General features: G+C 42.0%; 1 long non-coding RNA gene across 1 annotated transcript; it reads left to right on the top strand.

Annotated features, from left to right (window-relative positions):
* The first annotated feature begins 12,747 nt into the window (after positions 1-12,747).
* LOC150005706 (uncharacterized) lies at positions 12,748-26,658 on the top strand. The gene is made up of 3 exons (XR_016511698.1): positions 12,748-12,998; positions 23,544-23,688; positions 26,600-26,658. It is a non-coding gene; the product is annotated as an uncharacterized LOC150005706 (long non-coding RNA).
* Positions 26,659-26,889: the final 231 nt, after the last annotated feature.

The following is a 26,889-nucleotide window of genomic DNA, read 5'->3' as shown; positions in this document are numbered from 1 at the left end:
GTTTAAGAGTGTAGAATAAATGTAAGGTTCCTACTTCATGGGGGGGGTCTAGAATGTAATACCCACAATAAGTGAGGAAATACTGTAACTGAATACATGGGAGGTGTTTAAACCAGTGTCTGGCATACTCAGTGAGTATGAACTATGTTGATTTTCACTATCACTGTCATCTGCATTTTACAGTGATATCCTGGCTAATAAGTGATCCTGCTAATGAATTTTTTGGCTAACAAAGGTTTTTTTCGCTGTTTTTGGACTCAGCTAATGAATGTTTTAGTAGATGCGCATGCTAACATAGAGCAGCAAATGTGAAAAGTCAGGGCATTCCAGGAGCTTCTTTTCCGTCTGTATGTGTGTGACAAAGAAATGGGCTGACCACGTCACACAGGGGAGACCCGCCAACCTGACTGGGTTGTTTACGTTCGGGACAGTGAGGAGTGAGACACCTGATGACATAAGCTGCTTCAGATTGGATGACAATGTACTGTAAGTGTGTAAATGTTGTCATTTTTTCATTCTACTTTCCATTCTCCTTCGTCCATTTGGGTAGCTGTCCATCTCAACCTTTAGTGAGTTTTTGCCCTTTATAGTGTGCTTTTTACTATTTTATAAAACTCATCTTTAAATAGTGGGCAGCATCCAGAATGAATTAAATGATTTTCTATAGAAACCTGCGGGAAATAACATTTCTGCTAACGAAGTCTTCGGCTAATGAATGTGATTCCGGAATGAATTATCTTCATTAGCCGAGGTATCACTGTATTTTAAGTGTGAAATGAATGACTCCTACGAGGTGGGAAGCCTGACTCCCTTCGATAACTAGGAAAAATGAGGCTGAGGAGGTCAAATACTTGCTAAGGCCACACAGCACATAAGTGTTGGAGCCAAGATCCAAACACGGATCTGCTGGCTCTTCAGCTCCCATTCTTTCCCGCTGTGTCCACTCAACTCTCTTGGATCCTTGGATCCTTGATGATGACAAATGTGAAAGCAGCCGTGGGCTGGTGGGAAGATCACGGCCATGGAGTCCCAGGTCCTACCTGCTCGCTGGTGACCTGGGACACACCCCTTCTCTCTGAACCTCAACATCCCCAGGTACAATGGAGAACCATAACACTTAGGAGAGGTGTGGTGAGCAAGGTAAAGCTACCCATCAGGGTGAAAACGCCAACACAGAACATTTTCGGCCTTGTCGAAGACAAGCAAACACATTAGATGCTTCTCAACCTTCTTCCCATGTCTTGTGGAATTCTTGTTGCTGTTTTTCTGGCTCCTTATTTTTACCCCTTCCCCTGGGAAATCATTTCAACCTCAGTTTCTGAAATACCTTTCTGCCCTTTGCTCATTCTTTGTGCTTGTGTTTTCTTTCCCTGGAAGTTTCCATCTGCTTCTGGAGGCTCCAATCCCCGTTTGCAGTTAGTGCCTAGATATGTGCTGTACCCAGGCCTTTCGCTGGAGACTTAAAATACTATCTTATTCCAAGGACCAGTTCCAGGCAAACTGGGAGAGCTCAGCCTGCTGCTGTCTTCCTCTTCCCAGGCCCTGGCACCTGAGGCCCTGGCTTTTCTCTCCTAATCAAAACTGATCTCTGGACAGGAGCTGAAATTCCTTTGCACTCTGGCGAAAGTAACAGATATTTGAATGAGGGTGAGAACTTTCTGCCCAAGCACTGAAATCTCTCTGAAGAATTTCGCTGTGGTGCATCTCCAAGGGGAAGAGTCTGGATTTGAGCATGGGAGATAGACCACACAGGCCGGCCGTGGAAACCCACCTGGGCATCAGCCAGGCCCTGGCCTGGTCTCTGGAAGGTTTTCTTGCTTTAGGGGCAGTATTGTAGTCATACTTGTCACGCCTATGACATCTGTTATCTTTCAATCTTAAAGGGCTCTGGGAATGTTAATTAATGCAAGACAGTCTAAAAAAGTAGACTTGTAGTCAGCAAGCAGCCTCCAACTACAGCTCAGATTCCTCCTATACTTACAAGCTTCCATTAATAAAGTCAAGATCTCTAGAGCCCATGTCAGCTCATGTTCTAGCAAACAGGCAGTATGCCTCGAGTGTTCTGGACCACAGTTTTAGTTCTGTTTCTAGCTGATCTCTAAATAGCATTTCATTATGATTATTCCATAATGTATCAGGCACCCACATTAGTATATAGATTCAAGGTCAAGCTCCTAATCCCAACTGCATTACCTTGGGCAAGTCTTGTGAACTTTCTGTCTCAATTTTCTCACCTACAAAAGGAAATAATAGTACCTAACTCTGAGATTATTGTGAGCTTTATATGAGATAATGTCTACAAAGTATCTACCTCAATGCCTGGTACTTAGCCCTCATGAAAGTGAATTTTCTTCTCCCTTCCCCTCTACATTCCCACTCCTTTGCTACATAGCACTGTAGAGAACTAAACAGAAGGATGCATTCAGAGCTCTCCAGTACCCTATGTTCTAAAAGAAGATACATTTAATTATTAAAAACATCAGACACATTCCTTTTGTTTAATGTCTTCAAATGTTCACTTGCACTCTTTTTTACTCTTCACTTGGAAATTTTTTAAAAAACGAGTGTAAGATGAACAGGAGAGTTGCGTTCGACACACCAAAATAAACAGATTGCTCTGAACTAGGAGATTATCTAAAGCCTACAGAGTGGAATTATAACCTAAACTGCAATGTATAAGAAAGCAACCAGCCAAGTGTTCCCTCCTTTGGAAGCACTGTGATAATTTCACTGTCAGTTGGTGTACCTGGCATTCATCTCAAGATCACAATAACATAGATAGGTATCGTGTCCAGTCCATTATGGCCTTCTCACACCTGCTCTGGGTGTCGTCGCCATCCTAGATCCACGATGGTGGGGAAGGTCAATACTCCTCACACATTACTAACGACCTTTTGGATTCAGAATCCAGGAGAGCATGAGGAGTGGTTAAATGCAAAGAATGTTAACAGTGCTCTCTTAGTAAAGCACATATATCTATATGAGTCTGACGGAACATATATAAAAGAACATTTATTCTACCTGGAGCCAGAAGGTGGTGGATCTAGAAACTTTTAAAGATATAAGACATTTGAGATGAGTTTTAAAGTCCAAGAAGGAGTTCTTAGGCAGAGGTGGACAAAGTCCAGCTGAGAGATAAGGAGATACCTGGGGTTAAGGAAAGCAGTCACAGCTTTGCAAGTTCCACCTTGCTATGAGACAAGGAGCTCCTCCTTCACACCTAAATAGGCAATTAAGCATTGTCAGGGTTTTATAATCCACGTGGAGCTGCAATATAAAGCCGACTCCGAAACTGGAGTTAGAGGACATAAGCTCAGATCATGGCTTCGCCATTGACTAGTTGGGTGACCCTGAGTGAACCACTTATGCCCTATGAGTCCCATTGCCCTCAAATTGTAAAGCGAGGTAGTGACATCTTCCTCAGAGGATTGTTTTCAGAATTAAGTAAAGTAATGTAAGGGAAATTGTCTGAAAACCTACATGCTCAAATGAATGTTAGTTTTCTTCCTTTCTGAGAGGTGAGACAGTTCAGTGGGACAGATGTCCCACCCCTGGGGCAGATGCCCTTCCTGCTGGGGTGGGACACACGGGTTACCTGATACCAGTACGGGTTTTAAAGGCATCCCCACCTCACCAGAAACTAGACTTGTGTGTTCTCTCAGTTGTATTTTCTTCCTCGTTCTTCCCTCCCTCTATGCTCACAGGGAAGCACTGGGAAGACTCCACTTGGTCCTTCACCCATTAGTTTCTCTCAGTTTTGCTGATTAGAGAATGCTCACTCCTAAAAAGAGGGGTTCTCTCAGTCATGTTGGCACTGATAAAAGCACATACACACTCCCAGCCCTGAAGATCCACCATCACACTCCATCGTCCTGACCTTCTGGAAGAGCCAGCCCCTCCACCAGGGCTCCTCTGACCATTCCCAGCGTGCTCCTGACAGCCCAGTTCTGAGAGCAATGCCATTCAAAGGTCTGCAGGAGCTTCCTGGGGAGAACCATTATGAGCACATACCTTGGGGCAAGAGAGAGCCTGTGTTCCCTTACTGGCTCTGCCCTTTAACCTCTAAGCCTCAATGTCTTCTGCAAAGTGCAGCACTGATAGTATCTACCTCACAGGGATGTTCCAGGATTAAACAAGATGCTTGTAAATTACTTAGCATAGTACAGGGCAACTATGAACTGGATTAAAAGGGAAGGATCAGGACTAGAAAGAAGCAGGAGTTATTTAGAAAGCCAGGAGGAGGTGAATTCCTGTGACTGGTCACAAGGGAAAGTTGTGATCTGAGGAGCTGCGGACAAAAGAGCCTTTCCCCAAGGCTTTCTTTTTCAACTCCCAGGGAGCCATTCTTTTGACAAAGGCATTAGGAGTCCTCTGATAAAGCAAAGACATAACATATTAAATCATTAATAACTCATTAACATTTTTGCTCAAAATATTTAACATCTCCTTGGGACCTGAAGGAATGAAGCGTGGGACAGGTAAATTTTGACAAGGGGAGGTATAGTGAGCTGAATGAGAGCCACCACGAAAGATATGCTCACATCCCAGCAGCTGTGAGTGTGACTTTTTATTTGAGAAAAAGCATCCCTGCAAATGTTATCAACTTAAGAATCTAGAAGTGAGATCATCCTGGGTTATTCAGATGGACTCCTAAATCTAAGGACAAATGTCCTTATAAGAAACATACAGGAGAGGCACATGGAGAAGAGGAAGAGAAGATGGGAAAGAAGACAGCCTGTCAAAATGGGGATATTCCTGCTCCCCACCAGGATGTGAGCTCATCAAGGTCAGGGACTGTGTGCTATTCATTGTGGCCCAGCCAGGCCCAGGTTAGACAGTTGGGCATGGGTGCTCAGGTCTGAGGCTCCTAGGACAGTCCACCATGGCCCTGAACCCCAGCAGCACAGTCAGACAGGTCCTGGTCTCTTCCTTCCATGCTTTTCTCTGGAGGTCATTAACACCTCCCTGCCCAGATGCTGGTGCTGAGCTCCACTCTTCCCCATGGCTTTACTGATGTCACCTGCCTATGACCGTGTGGACCCCACCAGTCTCCCCCATAGCCCTGTTCTGCCCTGCTTTGCCTTGCCACTGCCCTGGTGACAGGTCTCCTCCCCTGTCCCCGCCTCACCCCCCCCACACACACATCTGCCCCTGCCACATCACTCCAGGGAAACGCCAGCTGGAATCATCTCCCAACCACTGTTGCCGTAGGCCCATGGTGGACGAGGCAATGCCTCCCTGGAGATATCAGGTCCTAATCCCTAGAATCTGCAAATGTTATAAAATACGAAAAAAAGGGCAAATGTGATTAAATTAAGGCTCCTGAGAAAAGGAGATTATCCTGGGTTGTCCAGGTAGGTCCTAAATGCTACTTCAAGGGAGTAGAGGGAGATCACACACACGTGCGCATGCACACACACACACACACACACACACACACACACAGAGGAGAAGGTCCTGTGAAGCCATAGGGAAAGATTGGAGTGATGCAGCCAATGGCTACCAGAAGCTGAAAGGGGCAATGATTCTTGCCTGGAGCCTCTGGGGGGAGCATGACCCTGCCAACACCTTGATGGCAACCCAGCAATACTGACTTTGAACTTCTTGCCTCTAGAACTGTGATAGAATACCTCCCTGTTGTTTTGAGCTACTAAGTTTGTGTCATTTGTAATGACAGCTACAGAAAACTAAAAAGGGTACCAAAGGGATTGACCTTGCTTTCCTAGTTTTCTTCTGACCCTCCTAGCTTAACAGTTCTCTTGTCTGCCTCACTCCTCACTATGGCCCCTTTCTCTGAGAACCTGGAACAACAACCACCATTTATTGAGTACCTACCACATAGGAAGCACTAAGGCAGGCTTCACACAGACTGCATCACTAATCCATGCAGTAACCCTATGAGATGTGGATTGAGGCTCAGAGAAGTTAAGTAACTGGCCCAGACTCACACAGCTAGAAAATGCTAGAGGTGGGATCTAAATCCAGCTGTCTAATTTCAAAGCCTGTGGCCCTGGCCCTTGTGTTTCACTGTTTGAGCGGGCGCTTTCTCTTGTTGGCCATCAGCTCTCCAGAAGCCTATTGGCACCTCATACCAATAACAACCGCTTATCATCAAAACAACTCCATGAGGTAGGAGCTGTTATGTTCCTTTTTACAGGCAAGGAAAGTACTGTCAGTGGTAGAAATAGCCTTGGCCTTGGGGCTTCTTGGGGTCCCAGACCAATGTCATTGCCCCTGATCCTCTCTACCCCCCATTTGCACTAGCACTCTGGGCTATAATTTGCCTTGGATGTAGCTCAGATTTCTGAAAGGCTTCTGTGTTGTCCAAAAGGCTGGGGGATTTTCATCAAGTGTATGTGTGGGGCTTGCTTGTGAGTTTCCAGAGAGTTCAAAACACCCACCGTGCTGTAAAAATACCCTACTGCCCAGACATTTACAAACACCCTGCCCACATTTTCAAAAGTCTCTCTACCTAGTCCTATCCACCCCCTCTTCCTTCCCCTCCTCCTCATCAGAAAGCTTGAGAGAATTATAGTGCAAAATTGATATATTTTAAAAAGCTGCGAAATCTAAATTATTATAACATTGGTCGTTATAACAATAATATAAAAACTGCAAAAGAAAAAAATGTTGAGGAATTCTCCCCACTATGTATCTCAAGTAAATCTTTCAAAAAAAAATAAATTATCTTAACAAAAGTAAGTAGAGGAAAGAATGCCAGGAAAGAGAGAAAAAATGAAAGGGAAAGCAAAATTGTCTATATTTATAAACTCTGAATACTTAAATGGATTTATGTAGAATCAGTGGTAATTGGCATGCTTTCGTATGAAATGCTGAAAAACTTAACTGAAATAGCAAGACATACAGCATGGCCAACAGACAGCAAACTGCCTTTGCAAGTGAATTAGGATTTCTTGGATCATCTTAGCTCTTTGGGGGGGTTTGGAAAGGAAGACAAGTCCAATGAAAGGGAGAAAACTCTCCGCGGTTGTCAACAGAAGAAGAAGAATGAAAAGAGACCAGGACCAGAAGCTGAATACTTGGGTTTCAGTCTTAGCTCTTCATCCGTTTGCTGTGTGACCCCAAACATTTCCATTCTCTGGGCTTCAGCTTTTCCCATCTGCGGATAATTACTCTGGTGCCTTCAAATTTGATAGGACATTTTTAACCAATATGGAATCACAACATATTTTTTGTTTTATATTTGTTTTGCTTCTCCAAAGAGAATGAGGCAAGGAGATGTGATTTCTGCCCAACGCACATTTATCCGGAGGGCAAAACCACACAGACATTTGGTTAAAAACCTGACAAGTGTGTGTCTCACCCCCAAATCCCAAGCTCAATCGAACGATGCCGGGCTGGAGCAGCCTTGCTAGGGAGGAGGTCTGTGGAGGCCTCTGTCTGAATCTCTTTCATTGCAACACTCCCAGAAAACCCGCCCTGTCATTAAGCCTGCAGTGTAAACATCATCCTCCACAAAAGCCCAAGGTAGCAGTCACCTAAAGCAGAGCTGGCTCTTTGAAAGGGTGCTCATTCACCATTCATCACTCCACCAGTCCCTGCTCTGAAACATGAAAAAAACAAAACAAAACAAAACATGGGCTCCCCTAGGAAATCACTGGTCTTTCTTCCAAAATCACCGCAGCCTGTGGGCGTGATTCGGAATTATGTTTCCCTGGCTGGTCTAGACCACAGTTGTCAGGGGAGAGAAACATCCCCTGGGGACAGAGAGGCAGGGTTCTGGGAGTGGGGGTAAGAAGAGGGCCTCTCTCTGCTGTGATTGCTGCAGAGTCATGGATGGCATTAACAGCTTCAGAACATTTTGCCCAGACTCCAGAATTTAGACTTACCAACAAGCATTTCTGGCTCTAAATATTTATCATAAATATACTGAGTTTTTAGCATGTTATTTCGCTCTTAAGAGGCTGCTTCATTATGTTAAAGCTACGTCATGTGTGTATGTCTTGAAGCCCCACCTAGCTAGTAGCAATTCTCCAAAGGCACAGGAAGTTCCAATTGTTTGGTTTCCAAGCCCAACCAGGTGTCCAGTGCAGAAGTGAGCCAAGACTGGCAGACTGCCTTTGCCAGGAGGTCAACAGCAGTTCTTCAATGTGTCCCAAAGCTCCTCTCCCACCAGCTCATGCCCACCCATTTCTGTGACCCACAAAGCACTAGTTCCTCCCCAGGTCTGAGAAAACTGAGAAGAGTATTGAGAAAAGTGTTATCAGGTGTTTCTGCATAGCCCAGACTAGTACTTTATGAATTGTGATGATAATAATAATAGCTAATATTTATTGAGTATTTACTATGTCCGGGCATTGCTAAGTGCTTCACCTTGCAATACAATCATCAAACCACCCATCTTACAGATGAAAAAACTGAGACTCGGGTACATAGCTAAGAAATGATAGACTGGGATTTAGAGGAGGGCTGGCTGACTTGAATCCTGTGGTTTAGCATCCAAGGCAGTGACTTTCAACTGGAGTGCTGCAAGAATTTTTAAAATGGGCAATACCTGACTATTTAGTCAGGGGCACTGACCTCTTTTCCCTTAGTTTGTCAAATAAAAAAAATGACAATAGTCAACACAACAATAGCCAGCCAGTGTGAGTCAAAATTATACCTATTTTTTGTCAGATCAGCAAAAAAATATATTGTTTTAGTGTGCTGCAGAAGTTTAGTAATTAGTTTATGTGTGCCATGAGATGAAAAAGGTTGAAAATCGCTGATCTAAGATATACTGTTTCCTGAACTAGGCTGTGAATTCCGTCAGAACAGAGATTCTTTTTTTTTTTTTTTATTTGTTTGTTTGTCTTGTTTTGGCTTTTTTTCCTGTATTCCTGCAGAGTCTAGAAGAATCCCGAGCAATAGTAAGCTCTTGGCATCCACTTGTTAACTGACTGACGGATGGCAGTCAAACACCAGAGACAAGAGTCACAAAGAGATAGAGAGGCATCTTGCAAAGGGTTTGCAGAGCTGCTTTAAAGCCAGGCTGATTTGGGGGACGGGGTGGGGTATAGGCACAGAGAGCCCCTCTGGACGATACTCAGGAACTTTCAGAAAGTCCTGAGAAGGGAGGTGGCCTTTTCTCCTCTAAGGAAGGCTCTTCGGGGAATAATGAGACACCCAGGGACTGCATGGGGCCAAGCTTAATTTCATGCCCCCATCTTTGATGATCACTAAGGAGCCAGTGTTGCTCTTTGCAAGAAATGGCTCATCTGTTGCCTGGGCTGACTTCCAGTTTAGAAAAATGCACAGTACTCAACTGTGCCCATATTTTGGGCAGTCTGTGGAAAATTCCTTCCTTTTCCTGCACTAAAGGTGTTGAAGGATTGCAGCCCCGTTTTCCTAATGGCTTACACTTCAGTATTTAATTTGTGAATCAGTTATGTGGAACCGAGAACACATTTCCCATAAGCAAACATGTTGTTTTAAAAGGTTATGGTCTCAGGTAGGTCCTAAAGGCCTTATTTTACCCATTGTTAATAGCGTTGAGTCCAATGGTACACATCACCTACATATTTGTAGAGCAAAATGCATTCCCGATTCTAACTCACATGCCAGGACAGGGTTCTCCCGAGACCCCGAAGTAAGAATTCCTGAGAATGAGAAGGCTGGCGACTCTGTGTGGTACCTGCTAGCTCTCTAGCTGGATTGGGGGAGATCAGGATTTGAGGGTAACAGCTCATGCTGGCCTTTCAAGGAGGCCACGTCTGCTGAAACCAAGTTCACCGACACTGCTGGTATCCATTTGGTTCAGGACGGCACACGAGAGGGTGTCAGTCACACTCCCTACCTTCATCTTCAGATAAAAAGGGATTTCCACCATTCTCAGTCTCTTAACTCCCTGAAGCAGAGAGATCAATACTAAGCCAGTTCCAGCTCCATCCCAAGACCTTGTCCTCTACCTATTAATCTATGCTGAAGGACACAGGGTTGAACAAGTGCCTCCAAGACACACCTTATTCATTAAAAAAAAAAACATTATAATAGCTACTACTTTTATTTAAAATTAACTTTATGAAAAAAGCCTTTTAATTTATTGTGTTTTAATGTGTAACATTCTCACTACAACCCTATTGTATATTTATCATTAGCCTTCTGTAGACGATGAGAAAACTGAGGTTTGGGATGATTACGTAACTTACCTTAGACCACATGGCTAGTGCATGGAAGAATCAGGATTCAACCCCCAGTTTGTCTCAAACCTCAGATTCTAGGCTGTTAACTGCTACGCCATACCTGTTTTTACAGAAAAGAAATCGTGTGCATGCGTGTGTATGTGTGTGTGAAACCAAAGCTTGCCGTAGAATGTTTAAAATATTTATTTTCACTTAAATGATAATCTTAAAATTGATATAAGCATAATCTGGGTCACTGAGCAGTCCAAACATAACTGAGTCCTGTCGAGCAATTTAATGGCTCCTTTTGGTGTTTTCTTATGATTGATTTCTAGCTAAGAGGAGGCCAAATACCTTTATAGCACATTAAATAAATGAGGGTTTTGCTGTAGATTGAGTAGAAACAAATCATGGGAGAATTGCTTGTTCATGCAGTCACACAGCACATAGTAATACAGGCATGCCAAGTTCACAAGGATTTGCCCTTTAGGTATCATCCTCACACTGAAAGCAGATCCATTACAAAGATTCCATCTTTCTGTATCCAGCACTGCACCCCATGTTAACTCATCATTTTGAGAACTGGCTACTTGGCTGTTAAACTGCTTTAGTCCCCATGAGAATTGTTAAGAAATAAAGCTTTCCTCCAAGTCTCTTAACTATTCTTCATTCTCAATGATGCAATGAGTAGTCTTAATAGTCTCTAGAAACTTCTCGTTTGCCTAGTTAAAAGAAGAAACTCTAAGAAACAAGAAGACAGAAACCTGCTAGTTCAATCCTCCTGTATGAATAGAACATCAAACTTGTTTATGCAAAAGGAAGAGTCACAGAGTTTCAGTTTCTTACAACATTAGAAAAAGCGGGAGAGGAGGAAGCAGAATAAAGGCAGTACGCATAGGAGGCACAAAACGAGACCACAGAAATAAATCCAAATATCAGTAATCACAATAAATGCAAATGGGTCAAACCAGCCTGCTGAAAATACAAGAAATATTAGATTGAAAAAATATTAGAAATCCAGATACACTTTTAATAAGAGACTTGCTAAACTATAAAGTCGCAGAAGGACAAAAAGTAAAATTATGAAAGAATATAGAACTGACCAGTATTAACCAAAAAGAAACTAATGTGGCTATTACTCGTATCAGACAAATGAGTTTGGGATAAAGCAAGTCCCTGCATTTTGATAAAAATTTTCTTCAGGGAGATATAACAATTCTAAATTTGCATGTCCTTAAAATTCACACAGGAGGAGTCCTTTGAAATAGTCTTAAAGGATGAATAGTTCACCAGCTAGATGAGAGGAGAGTGTCGGGGAGAAGGGCATGCCAGACTGAGGAAGCACGACATACCAGAACCAGACGGGCAAGAAAACCTATCATGTACAGAGGTCTAAAGCATTGGGTCGTTACACCGAGAAAGAGAAATTAAAAATTGTAAGTGGTAGTGGGTTCACATTCATGAAGACTTCGTTTCTAGGACACTTTTCTGTACCAGAAAAAAGAACTAGACCAAGTTCCTCTGCAGCATAGAACTGAAGTCACTAGAAGAAGCAGACTACTTACTCAGGGGATGGGAGGAGCAAAAAGAGCTAATGCTTTCATTTTTCTTGGCAAATCCTTCATAGCAGATCTCAATGTCCCAGAGTAATTCACTCCGGTGATGTCATTTCAGCCTTGGATGATTGCATGTCCTGAACAAGCGTGTGACTAACACCCTTCGGCTGTCACCGAGAGGCCCAAACAAGACCAGCAGCATTACTCAGCCTCAGAGTGCTAGGGAGCTGCTTTAGTTGTTCACTTTCATAATTACAGTCTGGTTTGTTACATGTAATAAAAAAGAGGGTAAGAAAGGAGGAAGAAAAACAAGTGTGGAAACTGTTTCATATTAATGCCATGACCTAACACATTCATTTGATTTCTGTTGGCAAAGGAAGCAGGAGATCCAGTTTGACAAAAAAAGATCAAGAACAGTTGCACAATGGGTTTCGGAGCTGGGAACATCTTTTATATATTGTCAGTTTCTACCATGACAGGTAATTGGCTCAGTCATGAACAAAATATCTTAGAGAGCAGCCAAAAGTCTTAGGAAATAATGTGCCCTTTAGACATAATGAACTGTTTTTTAATAATTTCAGACGATTTGTGCTCCTTGAAGTTGGACTCATTTTTGCTGATATGTTTAACTAAGGAATTCTCTACTGTACAATGGAAATTGACACTTATCCATCCACTTTTAATTTTGGTGGTAAAAACTGGAAACTGAGAAAAGAGGCTGGAGGGATGGGGCCAGGTTGCCTCCTATTACGGTTTCTTCAGAAACGTCTTTTTCTGAGAGTTAAGCATGGTTTTTGCTTTCATCACAGCAGAAAGCATTTTCCACGTGAGAGGAAGTGGAGCACAGGCTTTGAACCCTACGCTCTCTTTTCTCTCCAGGGGTCTATGTTTACCTCTGCCCTGCAAGGAGCTCTCTGTCCCTCTTCTCTTCTTTGCTCCTCCTTTCTTTGTTCATCCCTCAGTTCCTTTCTTGCCCAAAAGAGAACAGCAGGACTCGTGCAACCTAGACGTTTCTGTAGAAGCTGCTTTATTCTAACGTCCGCACATACTTCTCAAGTGCATACCACGTGCCAGCACTGTTGTAGGTGCTTGAGAACTCTGCGGTGAACCAATCAGAGGCCCCTCCTGTCACTGAGCCCGTGTGAAGGTTGTCGGGGAAGGCATCTCAGAAGCGGTGCTATCTGAGCTGAGGTCTGACTGTGAAAAGGAGCGAGCCCAGGGGAGAACACCTGGAAGAGTGTTCCAACCAGAGGGAAGAGCCCAGTGCAAAGGCTTTGAAAGAGCATTAGCTCCATGCATTCCAGGAAAAGGAAGGAATTCGGTGAGTCATTCCTGGGTTCCAGTCACCCACACACGAAGGCCACTTGTAGCTGCTAGGTCACTAGGCAGGAGCCACGCCAAGAAAGAAATGTCCTCTGCCAAAGGTAAGAGGTTCAGATAACAAAGGCCCTCTAATTCCATTCCAAGCTATGGGGGCAGGCGCGGCTGTGGTTTCAGAAAATCAATATGGCAGCCTGTGGCAATGGCCCTGGAAAGAAAGAGACTGGAGCCTGAGGAGCAGAGAGGGGAGCCTCCAAAGGGGGTGGCAGGGAGCAAGGGAAAGATGAGGTGTGTTTAAGAAAGGGAGAACAGGAAACGGGCCTTTAGGAGAAAACCATCAGTTTGGGTGAGGAAGAATGGGGGACTGGAAATATGAAATAGAGAAATTAGTTTAGGGCATTTTGCTCACAGAGGGCCAGGGTTTGAGTAGAAGCTGGAGGGAGAGAATCCTCTTTAAAGGTCTGAGAACTGGAGAAAGGTGAATCAGAAAAGGGGGGTCAGGGTTACAAAGGGGGTGGGGGAAGATAGATGGACCCAGATGGATACATGCTCTTACACAGTCACACACATATGTGGCAATGCCAGGTGCCTTTTCAAAATGTGCCAGGTTGAGGAAAATGAGCTAAATGTATCACACACACACACACACACACACATATATATATATATACAGGAAGCAGGATGGTCAAGCCTCTGTTTTCATAGACTGCATTTTCAACACCTTTTAAAACCTTTGTTCCTTTTCAGTGAACATAAAATTCACATGCACTCTTTTAAAGTCATTTGAAATTTTAAAATAAATCTAGTAACTAAAAACAAAGCAAGGTGATCGCAGAATATGTTTTGTTATTATTATTATTATTATTTTATATTTTCTGTATGTCACTGTATGTTTTAGTCATTAATGCCCCTCTGTCCAGGTTTTGGTCTGTACCCTTCTGACCTACTGGAATTTCCCTGCAAATCCCTGCTCAGCTGCCTGCTGCCTGTAAATGTGCCCAGATCTGCATACTAGCCTCAGGCTACTGTTCGTTAACTCAAAAGGGAAAGGAAAATAGCAACAACTTAGTGGGCTGCAGGAGTTTGTCTTTAAAAATCTGTAAATGGACTTAGTCAAGTGAAGGAGGAGGCTGTTGGGGTGAAGAGAAAGCTGGTCTTCTTCTGAGAACAAAGCTAGACCCCCAGTGACTAAGTGGGATCTGAGCATAGAAGAAACATTAGATTAATCCCAGAGCACAGGAAATTGTAATTTTAATTTCTTAATTATTTTGTTGTTTCCAAAGGTTTTTATATGTATAGTTAAATGAAAATTCATCTCTTGCAATTCAGTAAAACTTAAACTATATAAAGATTTTGTTTTATGACATTTGTAATTCTTTTATTAGCCAATCTGTAAAACTAGAACCTATATAAACTAAGAGCATGTGTTAATATAAATAAAATGTGTATATATTTTTAATTTTCTGTGAAATATATCAGAATAAAATTTCTAGACTCTTTAAACTTCTTAAAAAGCTTCGAATTAAAAAAAAAAACCTCACTGAAGATCAGCACTTTCTGACAGTGGAAGTAGTAACCACCCAGCCTTTCAGGTGAGCCTTGTTGTAAAGCAGGATCCCGCCCTGGGTCTCGGGTCTCTCCTGACGCTTTTGTTCTTTGGTTTATATCTAAGCACCATGAGCTTGGCATTGAGTGAGGGCAGTTCACAGAATTTTTGGTTCTCTCTCTCACCAGAAATAGCCAGTTAAAAAGAACTGTCAACACCATTACTCATTAGAGAAATACAAAAGCAAAATCACAATGACATACCACTTCTCATCTACTAGGACAGCTGTCATAAAAAAGACAGACCATAGCAAACGTTGACAAAGGTATGGAGAAATTGGAAGCTTCATACAGTGCTGGTGGGAAGGTAAATTGGTGCAGCCTCTTTGGAAAACAGCCTGGCAGTTCCTCAAAAGTCAAATATAGAATTAACATATAACCTAGCAATTGCAGTCTTATCTACATACCCAAGAGAAATGAAAACATATGTCCACACAAACACTTACGTGTGAATGTTCATAGCATCATTACTCTTAACAGCCAAGAAGTAGAAACAATTCAAATGTCCATCAACTAATGAGTAGATAAATAAAATGTGGTATGTCCCTACAGTGGAATATTATGCAGCAACAAAAAGAAATGAAGTCGTGATACATGCTACAATATGGGTGATACTCGAAAACATAGTGAGTGAAAGAAACCACATATTGTACAATACCAGTCACATGAAAGGTCCATAATAGGCAAATCTATAAAGACAGAAAGTAGATTAGTTGTTGCCTGGGGCCAGGAAGAGGAGGGAGAAGGAGAGGGAAGAAGTTTGAAAGGAAATAAAGAGTATCTACAAATGGCTGTGTAGTTTCCTTTTGGAGTGATGAAATTGTTCTTAAAGTTGATTGTGGTGATGGTAGCAAAACTGAATCTACAAAAAAATTGATATGTGCTCTTAAAATGAATAAAGTGTACAGTATGTGAATTATATCGTAATAAGAATGTTAAAGAAAAATAATTCAGGCACCAAATTCAGAATGCAAATTGACTGATAGGTCCCAGACCAGTTTTGATTTGTGCTGGCAGAACACATGGGGGGTGAGGGTAGGGAATTGAGAGAGAGAGAGAGAGAGAGAGAGAGGGAAACCACAGCAAAATGGGAAGTAAAAATTTAACGTAACTTATTTGTAATTTTCTAATTAAAGTAGGGTTTCTACCAAGTAAATATCTGCTTCTAAATTCTGGTACCAGAGGTTTCTTTAAGGATGAATTCTCCTAAACTTCCAGATAGCACCACCGTAGGACCCAGGGAGCCCAGACGCCTGACCTGTCCCCTGTGTTTACCGCACACACACTAAACTGATTTAAAAACATATGGGTGCCTCGGGCCCTAGGGATCCAGCACACCATGCTGGCCCAGTGCAACCATGACCCTAAACATTTCTTCTTGAGATAACACCATCCAGGACTCACAGAAATACTTCATGCCTCTCTTGCCCTATGTCTTCAAAACAGAACAAGTTTTGTGGGTTGTATTGCTGCCAATATTAGAAACAAAAACTGCTTTGAAAAGATTTGAGTGGTGGAAGCTCCTAGGGAAGAAAAGACAAACTAATTAAGTTGTCAAATCCTTCCTCTCTAAGTGTATGAATGCAATACATTCTTGCATAACACAGTATCATTATCCAGTAGTGCTGAGCATCCCTCTTCTGGCTTCTCGTTGTGTTCCATCTCATAGTCCTGGACGTATTTGAGAATCAGATGGCATTTGCAATACTTGCACACAGTGACTGAGGATAGCTTTCAATAACAAGCAATACATATTAACTTTTAAAATGTAAATATAAGGATGTAGCTGCAGCATGCATGAACCATAATACTGATTCTTTATACTGACAACTAGATGGATATTAAATGCTAAGATTGTAACAATTTAATTTTTATAAATACATTTAATAAGATTTAACCAAATATTCAAATATTTAAAAGTTCAGCTATATTTAAATAATTTTATTTAAAATGTTGGTGTAGCATTTCCAGTCAAGATGGTGGCGTAGGCAGTCATGGCTCACCTCTTTGCAGAAGTACATCAAAATTACAACTAAACTGTAGAACGACAATTACTCAGAATTGTCAGAAACCGTGTTGAATGGAACTCTGACAACTATGGAATTAAAGAAACCACATCCATCCAGACTGAGCCACAGAGCCGGCAAGCTGGTACCATATTGAGACTCCATCAACCTGGCTAACACTATTTGACCCACCTTGGAGATCCCCAGAGACTCCACCTCATGAAACTTACAGGCCCACTCAAGCTGCTTTGCCATATGAAGAGTTTGTCTTGACTCATGCTGCACAACTTCCTAAATCCTATCAAACAAGCAACAGCTGGCCTCAGTGAGCCCCAGGCTGGGCACTAGCCATAGCCAGCCTAGATTCACAACTTAGCTTTACCTGGGAATCTCCAAGCCCAGAGCAAGTAGTAGCCATCTCAAATTGCTTTATAGCTCAGGCAGGGTGGCCCTGGGGAAAACACAGGTTGGGGCTGACCTTGTTCTGAACCAACCAGTGAACCCCAGGGCCTACACACCCAGCAGACAGCCACATACTGCCACCCTGCCCCTGCACAGCTGATCCTTAAAGGAGGGCAGAGGTTGCTGGTAAGTGGTCACAGCCAGTCCTTGAAGCTGACTGGCCTGGGTAAATCCCTCACACTGACCTGCCAACAGCAACCGAGTTTCAACTACAAGAGTAGGATGTACTCAACCCACATGAAGGACACACCTCGAGTACCCACCCAGCTTGGATGGTAGGGGAGGCTGTGCCACTGGACCCTACAGGAGGCCACACTACCAAGACATAGAGTCAAAAGAGATCTACCAAATACACTGAAACAAACACAGGGAGGCTGCCAAAACAAGGGGACAAAGAAACATGGCCCAAATGAAAGAACAGATCAAAACTCCAGAAAAAGAGCTAAGTGAAATGGATATAAGCAATCTATCGGATACAGAATTAAAAAAACTGGTTATAAAGATACTTAAGGATCTTAGCAAGGGCCTTAGCATCATAAAGATCCAGTCAGAAATGGAGGATACAGCAATTGAAATAGAGATCAATTTACAGGGAAACAACAGTAGAGTGGATGAAGCTGAAAATCAAATCAATGATTTGGAACATAAGGAAGCAAAAAACAACCAATCAGAACAACAAGAAGAAAAAAGAATCCAGAAAAATGAGGATAGTATAGGCAGCCTCTAGGACAACTTCAAGAGGTCCAACATTCACACTATAGGGGTGCCAGAAGGAGAAGAGAAAGAGCAAGACTTTGGAACTCTGTTTGAAAAAATAATGAAAGAAAATTTCCATAATTTGGTGAAGGAAATAGACATGCAAGCCCAGGAAGCACAGAGACTCCCAAACAAGATGGATGCAAAGAGGCCCACTCCAAGACACGTCATAATTAAAATGCCAAAGGTGAAAGATAAAGAGAGAATCTTAAAAGCAGCAAAAGAAAAGAAGTTAGTTACCTACAGTGGAGTTCCCATAAGACTGTTAGCTGATTTCTCGAAAGAAACTTTGCAGGCTAGAAGGGGTTGGCAAGAAATACTGTATTCAAAGTCATGGAAAGCGGGACCTGCAGCCAAGATTGTTCTACTCAGCAAAGCTATCATTTAGAATGAAAGAGCAGATAAGGAGCTTCTCAGACAAATAAACTAAAGAAGCTCATCTTCACCAAACCATTATCCTATGAAATGTTAAAGTGACTTATTTAAGAAAAAAAGATCAAAACTATGAACAATAAAATGGCAATATATACATATCTATCAACAATTAAATTTAAAGCACAAACTAAGCAAACAAGAAGTACAGAGATAAAATTGTGAATATAGAGAGCGTTTTGATGGTTGCCAGATGGGGGGAGGGTGTGGGGAAATGGGTGAAGAGGTGATGGGATTAAGAAGTACAAACAGGTAGTTACGGAAGAGCCATGGGGATGTAAAGTTCAGTATAGGAAATGGAGTAGCCAAAGAACTTATACATATGACCCATGGACATGAACAATAGTGAGGGGATTGCCTGAGGGATGGGGGGTGATGGGTGGAGTGGGGGAAAGGGAAAAATCAGGACAACTGTAATAGCATAATCTAAAAAATAAAACATATGTAAAAACTTCTTAAAATACTGAATATGTGAGGGACTTGAACTGCAACATAAAGAACAGAAGTCAGAGCAATCTTCAGGCATCTAAGTCAAGTGTTTTTATAATCTTGTTATATCTGTGAATTTCTACTTCCTTATTAGTAACAAGAGATAATACTACTTTCTTGCTTACTTCACAAGGTTGTTATAAGAATTATTGGTATATCTCTGAAAGCATTTAGAAGATGGAAAAGAACCACAAAAATATTAAATGATATAATTTTGGAAACAAGAATAATACACATCTCATCTACTTCAATAGAAAAGAAATTGTATTTGTTTTGGATTGCAAATTAAAAAAACACTTTGACTTAGAAAAAAGTAAATAAAATGTTGGTGTATTCATGGTTTATTTTTAAATTTGTCTTTTAATTATAATAGACAATATAAAATATGTTTAAAACAACTTCTTGAACATAAAGTAATCATAATTTTAATTTTATATTTGCTTTAACTTCCATTTTCATGAAAACATATTGACACATTAAACATCTTGAATATAATTGCATTTAATTTTTAATTTTTTGTTATTACTGTCAGTTGAACACAAATTACATAAAAATCTACTTTAACGACATAGTGTTTTACTGAAATCAAGAAAATAAAATATTGTGGAATAAAAGAATAATTTCTGAATTATTTGTCTTTTGTTACTCATATAAAATGTAACTAGCTCATCCAAACATGTGCAAAAATAATTAAATTCAGCCACCTTTGTTATTTTGTTAACTTTCATCATATAAAGATCACATCTTTTTTTTTTTTTAATGTTTTTTATTGATTATATTGTTACAACAGTTCCAATTTTCTCCCCCTTGTTCCCCTCCACCCAGCACCCCACTCCCCCAGCAATCCCCCCCAAGTCCATACCCCTGGTTCGTAAAAATTAACTATCCCCCCCTCTCAGATATTAAGACCCTTTGTAATCTTGTAAAGGACAATGGGCGAAGGTCTCAAGCTCCTCTAGCTGCTTCAAGCTGGACATGGTCGTCGTCCTACCTACCCTTGGGTCCAGAAAACCCTAATAAGAGTGGGGGTGTGGAGGGGAGCGTGGCCTTCCCACATGGGGAAGGATCGTGCAGACTCCAGGTCAGTTGGCTGTCTCCGGTCAACAGCGTGCTTGGTTTAACAGGCTGGCATCCTTGTTGTGTTCTGGGGGCAACAGATTTGGCGAAAAGGGTTAAAAGACATCATTCAATCCATAACTACTAGATGACAAAAGGCAGGGATTAATTTTTCAATGTTCCATATTAGGGAAAAAAAAAAAAAAAAAAAAAGCTTCTTTGTAAGAAGGTGTGCTAGGCACATCTCGCCTGTCCAAAACCCTTTTGCCCATTATACTTAGTTTGGGCTGAGGTAAATAGTTTAGGTATTTCCCCCTCTCAGACCTCTGGGCCTTTTCTGTCCAAGCCATTAGGATAGAAAAGAGAAACCCGTTTTATAAAGATCACATCTTTATCAATGTTTTTGGATTTTCTCATTGACTTGTCAAGAAAGACAGAGAAAACATATTTTATTTGACAGTTTTAAACTTATTTTGCAGTTTTCAAATGTGTGGATCTAGGGTATGTGGGTGTCCTTGTGAGCCCTTGCCTGGCCTGATTCCAGAGTGGTCCAGGTAATCCAGGGAAATCTATGGGATAAACTGAGGAGGTTGGGGGAAGGCCCAAATCTTGGCTTTCTCTCCAGAAATGTAAATAAAAATTCCAGGAATTCCTTTGGGTAGCCATACTTCTCCGAGCACACTTAAAATTCACCTAAGAGAGAAAATGAATCAAGCCCCTAAAACCTTAGGTATGGAGTCATTTCATGAGTCTTTTCCTTTGGAGCAAAGGGGCCAAGTGGAGGGAGGAGGAGAGAGAAGAGAAGAGAAGCCATAACAAGCCCAAGTCTCCATCCTAGTTCTGCAAATCAAAGCGACAAGGGCCCCACACACTAATGCTTCCCAGTGGGGGGAAGGGAGCAAGTCAGAGCCTCCCACCCTGCCTCACTGAGGCCCCTTCAAAGCTGAGAGAGGGCCTCCCCCATGGGATCAACCCAGAGCCATGCTGCTTTTCAGGGCTTATTCCCGGTGATCATCACCCTACCTGGAGCACTACAAGCCCCAGGGACACGCAGGCCAGAAAGGCGGGGGCAGGAGCAGGGTCAGAAGGTCTCTCCAGGACATCTAGAGTCTTGGGCCTGGGCCTTGCTAGCTCCTCAGACCTTCATGCAAGTAAGAAAACCACCCCTCTCTGTAGGTAGATGAAACATAAAAGGTTCTCTTTCCTCCCTGCAGAAGCAGCCCTGGGCCAGGGACCTTGGTTGGGCAAGGGGAGCCAGATCTGGATTTTACCCCCACCCCCCACCCCCGGGCTCCCCTTTGCTGGGCACCAAGCATAGCACACAACTTGCACCACTGTGCATGCAGCTCTAGCCTGGACAGTGGCACCACACCGGATCAGGAAGGGTGGCCCGACTTCCGGTGGTGGCACAAGGTGGCAGAGATTCCAAAACTCCATTCCATGCACCACTACATTCTTCGGAGGTGCCTCTGACCCCCTGCCCCTAAAGACACATCAGCCATAGCAGGTCCCTGTCACCTGATGTGCAGCAGAGTTTCGGTTTGTTTGTTTGTTTTTGGTTTTTGTTTGGGGATTTTTGTCTGGAACGGGGATTGGACAACTTAAAAAAAATTTTTTTTTAAGTCCAGATCTAGACATCATGGTCTCTGGAGGCAACAGAAGAAAGGGGACAGCAGGGAGGAAGGGGTGTGCTTTTCAGGGACATCAGTAGCCACTGGCTTTAGTTTCTGTAGCAATAGTTATGTTCTTCTCCTTCACCCCACCAGGTATTGCCCTTTACGGCCACTTAGAATTTTTTAGGACCTTGGATGGGGGGTCTCTTAGTAAACTGAAATTACTAGACTTTTTCAAACCTTTCACAAACCTGAAAAGACAAACAACATATCTACATTTGAAAAATCCACATTTGAAAAATCCTTCTAGGTATCGTCACATCCACTGTAATGTACTGTACAGCCAGCAAAGCAACCATGACATTCTCTCATTTTCTTGACTAAATTTAGAAGCAAGCAGTTTCAGAATATGAAATTAAATAACAAAGATCACAGGACAATAAATAATATGCCATGTGTGGCTAATTATTCTTGGTTCTAAAAAGAAGTCATCCTAGCCTCTATATAAAAATTGTGTATATAGTTATTACACTTTGAAATGTCATAGAATTACTGGTTTCAAAAAGAAAATGGAAGTGCTTGAAGATATTTATGTGATACTGAAAGAAAATATTTCTTAAGAGAATGTAATGTTTAATTCTTTATTGCTTCCTTTTGTTCTGTGGCTGGCTTATAAATATGTAACACACAATACTTTGTGCCATTGAAATTCAGGGTTCAGATTATTTTTAGTCTTTTCAGGGGAAAAAAGTAAATAATTTAGATACAGAAAAGATATGATTATTTCCCAACAGCTACTAAATCTGATGAGCCATTATAATCACAAGGTAAATAGAATTGCATTTGATCTTTTTCCATGAGGAGATAACCTCTACTTTTAGCTTCAAAACATATGCTGTTTTCAACCTACCCTTAATATTTCAGACTTCAGAAATGAAGCATTTCTGAAATACTTGAATGAAAGTCACCTATCTGTCTAATTTTTATTTCAGCTGTAATTAAAGCAGGGGATGTAACTGTGAGTGAGTTCATTCTAATACTCCAATCAGGTAAAAATAAGCAAGCCATGTTGTTAATAGCGATGATGGAAGTGATAGCTCTGGCAGTCCAGCAAATGTTTACTTGTGGCTTGGGGTGATCAGCTGAAGAAACATACATGAGGTCAAGCTTACTTTTGGTTTTTTGGGGGTAATGTTGCCTTGCCATGCCCTGGGAGGTCACAGGGTTTTTCCTCTAGATTTTTTTTCTTGTTGCCCTAGGATTTACACTCTTGCTTCTTCTGAATGGTTTAACAGACATCCCTGGACGCTCACTCGGTATCCAGCACTGCACTAGATATTAGGAGTGCAGAGATGAAGAATATAGTCTTGGCAGTCAAGGAGCTCAGTGGGGAGTGTTCAGACAAAGGGCATTCTGCGTGGTCTGTACCAGAGGCCTGCACAGGTGCCTTCTCCAGTCCAGCTCACGGATTTGGAGTCCAGAGCAGGAATTCAGTTTCTTCGCCTGAGTAATTTCTCCGGGGTCTATTCAAACTCCAAAATGTATATATTTCTAGTTGTTGAGTCTAGGTTCCATATTATTTCATATTAGGTATTTTACAGCTACACTGATATATCTACTGAACTTCTACCATGCAGATGCTAGAAACAGTCTTAGTCTCTTCCAGACTCCTCGTAATGTTTTCCTGATGTTATTTAACCCAGTGGTCCCCAATCTTTTTGGCACCAGGGACCGGTTCCAGGCAAGACAATTTTTCCACTGACCAGGGGTCGGGGGAAGGTTGGGGATGATTCAAGCACATTACATTCAAGCTCAACTCCTGCTGTGCAGCCTGGTTCCTAACAGGCCAGAACTGGTACCAGCCCGCAGCCCAGAGGTTGGGGATCCTTGACCTACCTAAAGCCCCCAGTTACATTTTAACTGTTGGGAGGAAGGGGTTTTGGTGTGGGTATGTTTTGAGAGTGCAATACCCCTTTAAACAACCCTCCTTTGGTGGGAAAAAAAAAATTTTGTCATTTGTCTCCAGTGACTTACTTGACACATATTCAAATTCTGAAAGAATTTACTTGTCTTTGATCCTTTTGAAATAAATACAGATCTGAGACACATTCCTCTCTTCTATTTTAGGAAAGAAAGGCCTTCAAATGGTTCTATCTGGTGATTTATTGGGTGGCTTCTCTCCACTCTCTTGGTTTGCATCACCCAAGCTCGTGGGGTTAGCTGATCCAGGAATTGTTCTGCGCTTCCTAGCTCTTCTGTTGGCCACCTCTAAGTAAGTAGAACCGTTCCCCAGCTTCTCTTGTAAAACTCATTTTTTGTTAATCTGTCTGTCTGTTCTATTTTGTTTAAAGAGGTCTCAGGAAAACCCAGAGAAACTTCAATGGGGGTAAAGAGGAATGAGAGCTTTTTCAAATTACATGGTCCCCCCACCCCCACCCCCGCCTATCCCTGTCCACAGCAGCACTTGAGAATTGCTGCAGGCAGAGGGATAATAGATTAGAACCTGGAGCCCACACTCCATTTACACCAACTCCCCAACTGCTCTGTGATTCTGGTTCACCTTCTGCTCAATTACACTAATCTGTTCATCTGCATATTTTTAGCATAAATAAATAAAAATTTAAAGTGATTTCAAGTCCAAAGAATAAAATATATAATGAAAAAACTATCATGGAAAACATATATTTAGACTCTCTGCTATATACTTATCCCCAAAACAAACAGCAAGTTTAGTTAAGTTAGGTTCTTTCAGTAAGTCTCATTGTCCCCTCAAGGAAACAGACATTCATCTGTAGCTGGAGGATTCAGTTTCAAAATAATGCCATTCATTCATTAGGGTACCATCTAGGTGTGTTATCCTAACTCCTGGGGAAGATCCCTTTACCCTAATGAGTGGTAGAGAGCTGACGGGGCCTATCAGAGCCAGGCAGAGACAGACCCACAGAGAATTGAGTGTGTAGCTTGGAGACACTTTATGAGTGGTCTCAGGGTGCCCTGGGATTTGGTACTTTCCACCAATTACCTGAGCTCATCTCATTCCTGGCCAAGGGAATTCTCTCCTTAGCTTTCTCTAGAAAGTTTCATCTTGCCCTCCCACCTCTACCCTTGTTCTCACACTGGTCTCTGTTTCCCTCTGGGGCCTACCTGTCTCCTTTGCTAGCAAAGCCTAATAATGTATTTATTATCTGGAAATGTACAGAAAAGCTTTCTCAACCCATGAACTAGAGTCCCTATGGCTCCTTGGTTTGGCACCTTGTGGGTTCTTGAGGATGTGTCCAGTTAGAATACACTCCTGGCCTCTTGTCTTTCCCTCACTCAATATATTCTCAGGAGGTCATGTGAGTTATATGATTAGTGAGCTTGAGAGAAGAAACTGAGCTAAGCTCAGCCCTTGTCTCCTCAGCCCCAGCCCATCACAGGCAGTATAAATTCTGGTCCATTCTATGCCATGCACAAGTCACTCTGCCCTAGAACTTTATCTCAGGGGTAGAGACACACTAACCCAAGCTCACAGAAATTGCTGTATAGCCAGAATTCAGGTTTGGTCCATTTTAACGGTAAATGCAGCCAGTTAGCAGATGGACCCTCACATCAGTACATCAAGGCATTTGCTCCTTGTGGACAGGGAGCAAAGTGATTTAAATTCTATATTTAGAGAGTGAAATCTGAGTCAGGAGAGGTAGGTAGATGACTTATCAAAGGATACATTTGCCACAGAGACCTGAGAGCTCAAGTCCTTGGGCCATGGCCCCTTCTCCTCTGAACAATATTTGGAAGGTGTTACCAGTATCTGACTCCTTCGGCTTAGGTTTTCCATGCTATAGGCTAACAGTGCCTCTGCCCACCTCCTCTGTTCAGCCAGGCTTTCTCCAAATAATTGATTAGACTTGCACTTGTTAAATTAACAGTCCCATTCTGGTGCTTGCCATCCTGAGATTACCTGCAAGTCACTTTGACTGAAGTTATAGGTGTTTCCAAAGTCTTATCTATCATATTTATCTATCAGTTTATTAGTGTCTATCAGTTTATTTCTTCAGTCAATTTATTGTATGTGTGTGTGTGTGTGTGTGTCTTACTGATTTAACTCTTAGAAGGCAGCCTCATTTCCTATTTCCAGGTTTCTTTGAAAGATACTTTACTATTACCCCATTTATGGTCAACAAGGTATTTTTGAGCTCTTTTGGAAACAAAATACAAAAAACCTTTAGTATAAACATTTTTATCATGCTTGGCAAATTAACTACCTGAATTCAAGTATTTCAGCAGTTTTGCCTGATTTTATACTGTAATAACTTACGAGACCGAGCTAACGAAGACAAACATTTAGTGAGGACTCTGTTTAACTAATCTATTTTCTTTTAACCACTATTAAATAGTCTTATGCAATAAACTCAACACATCTCTAAAATCTCTGATCTATTTCCAGAGGAGGTGGATAAAAATATTTTATTTTTAAAGCAAAGAAATACCCAGTTGGGTGCCTCCAACAATAGAATCAGCCTCAGATCAGAAATGTCCTTCCTCTGTCATCCTTTATCTCCTCCCCAGATACCTCTCCTGTGTTAGGCACAGCTTGGGGCACTGCAGACATAACAGTGAACACAGGATGTAATAGAAGATTCCTGCCCTAATGGGGCTGATGTTCTAGTTGAGGGAGACAGATTATAAAAAACAAATAAATAACCAAGAAAAATATCAGCAGTTGGTAAGTGCCACACAGAGCATATAATTGAATAATGAAATAGTGGCTACTTTAGATGGGATTATCAGTGAAGGGTGATGTTTAAGCTGAGACGTGAAGGAAAAGAAGAAGCCTGTCATAAGAAAAAGAGGGTCAAGAACATTACAGGGAGAGGAGGCCAGGGACAAAGCCCCAAAAGGAGGAGCGGGCTTGGTGAGCACGTGAAGAGAAAGATTCATGGAGTGCAGCTGGCAAGGAGGAGAGTGGCAGTAAGAAATAGGCTTCCACGCAGAGCACAGGATGTGGAAGGTGTGCAGGGGCAAATACCTTGATAATTTCCTCATTCAGGGGGACCGCGGAAACTGTAACTGCTTTACCCTGACTCATGTTTTTTTGCTCTATTTTTAAAATATTTCATAAGGAAAAAAGGGGTGTCTAATAAGGGTTGCTTCAGTTTCCATACCACTGTCTCCAGTCAGACTCATTTGTGTGTGTTTTCCAGATTTACCAGGTGCTACTGTGTTCCAAATCAGACAAATGACATTTGAGAAGAGCAAAAGGTAAGGATATTAAAAACTCATCGCCATCCCCTTCAATAGTTCAGAGGTTACAAGTGTTTAAAAGCCAAGCATGGAAGGGTAGGACCCAGATGAATGACTTTTTATGAACTGTCTTATCAAACTTGACAAAGTTTGAGGGATGGAGGTTTCAAGTTTCTGGGTTTCAAAAGAAAGAATAAATCAGGCCTCAAAATGTATGTCGGCTCTAAGGTTTGCAGGTTCACAAACTCTT

The sequence above is a fragment of the Furipterus horrens genome, unplaced genomic scaffold (assembly GCF_987537825.1).
Source record: "Furipterus horrens unplaced genomic scaffold, mFurHor1.1.pri manual_scaffold_6, whole genome shotgun sequence".
Lineage (NCBI taxonomy): Eukaryota > Metazoa > Chordata > Mammalia > Chiroptera > Furipteridae > Furipterus > Furipterus horrens.
This window is presented reverse-complemented; position numbering and strand designations above follow the sequence as displayed.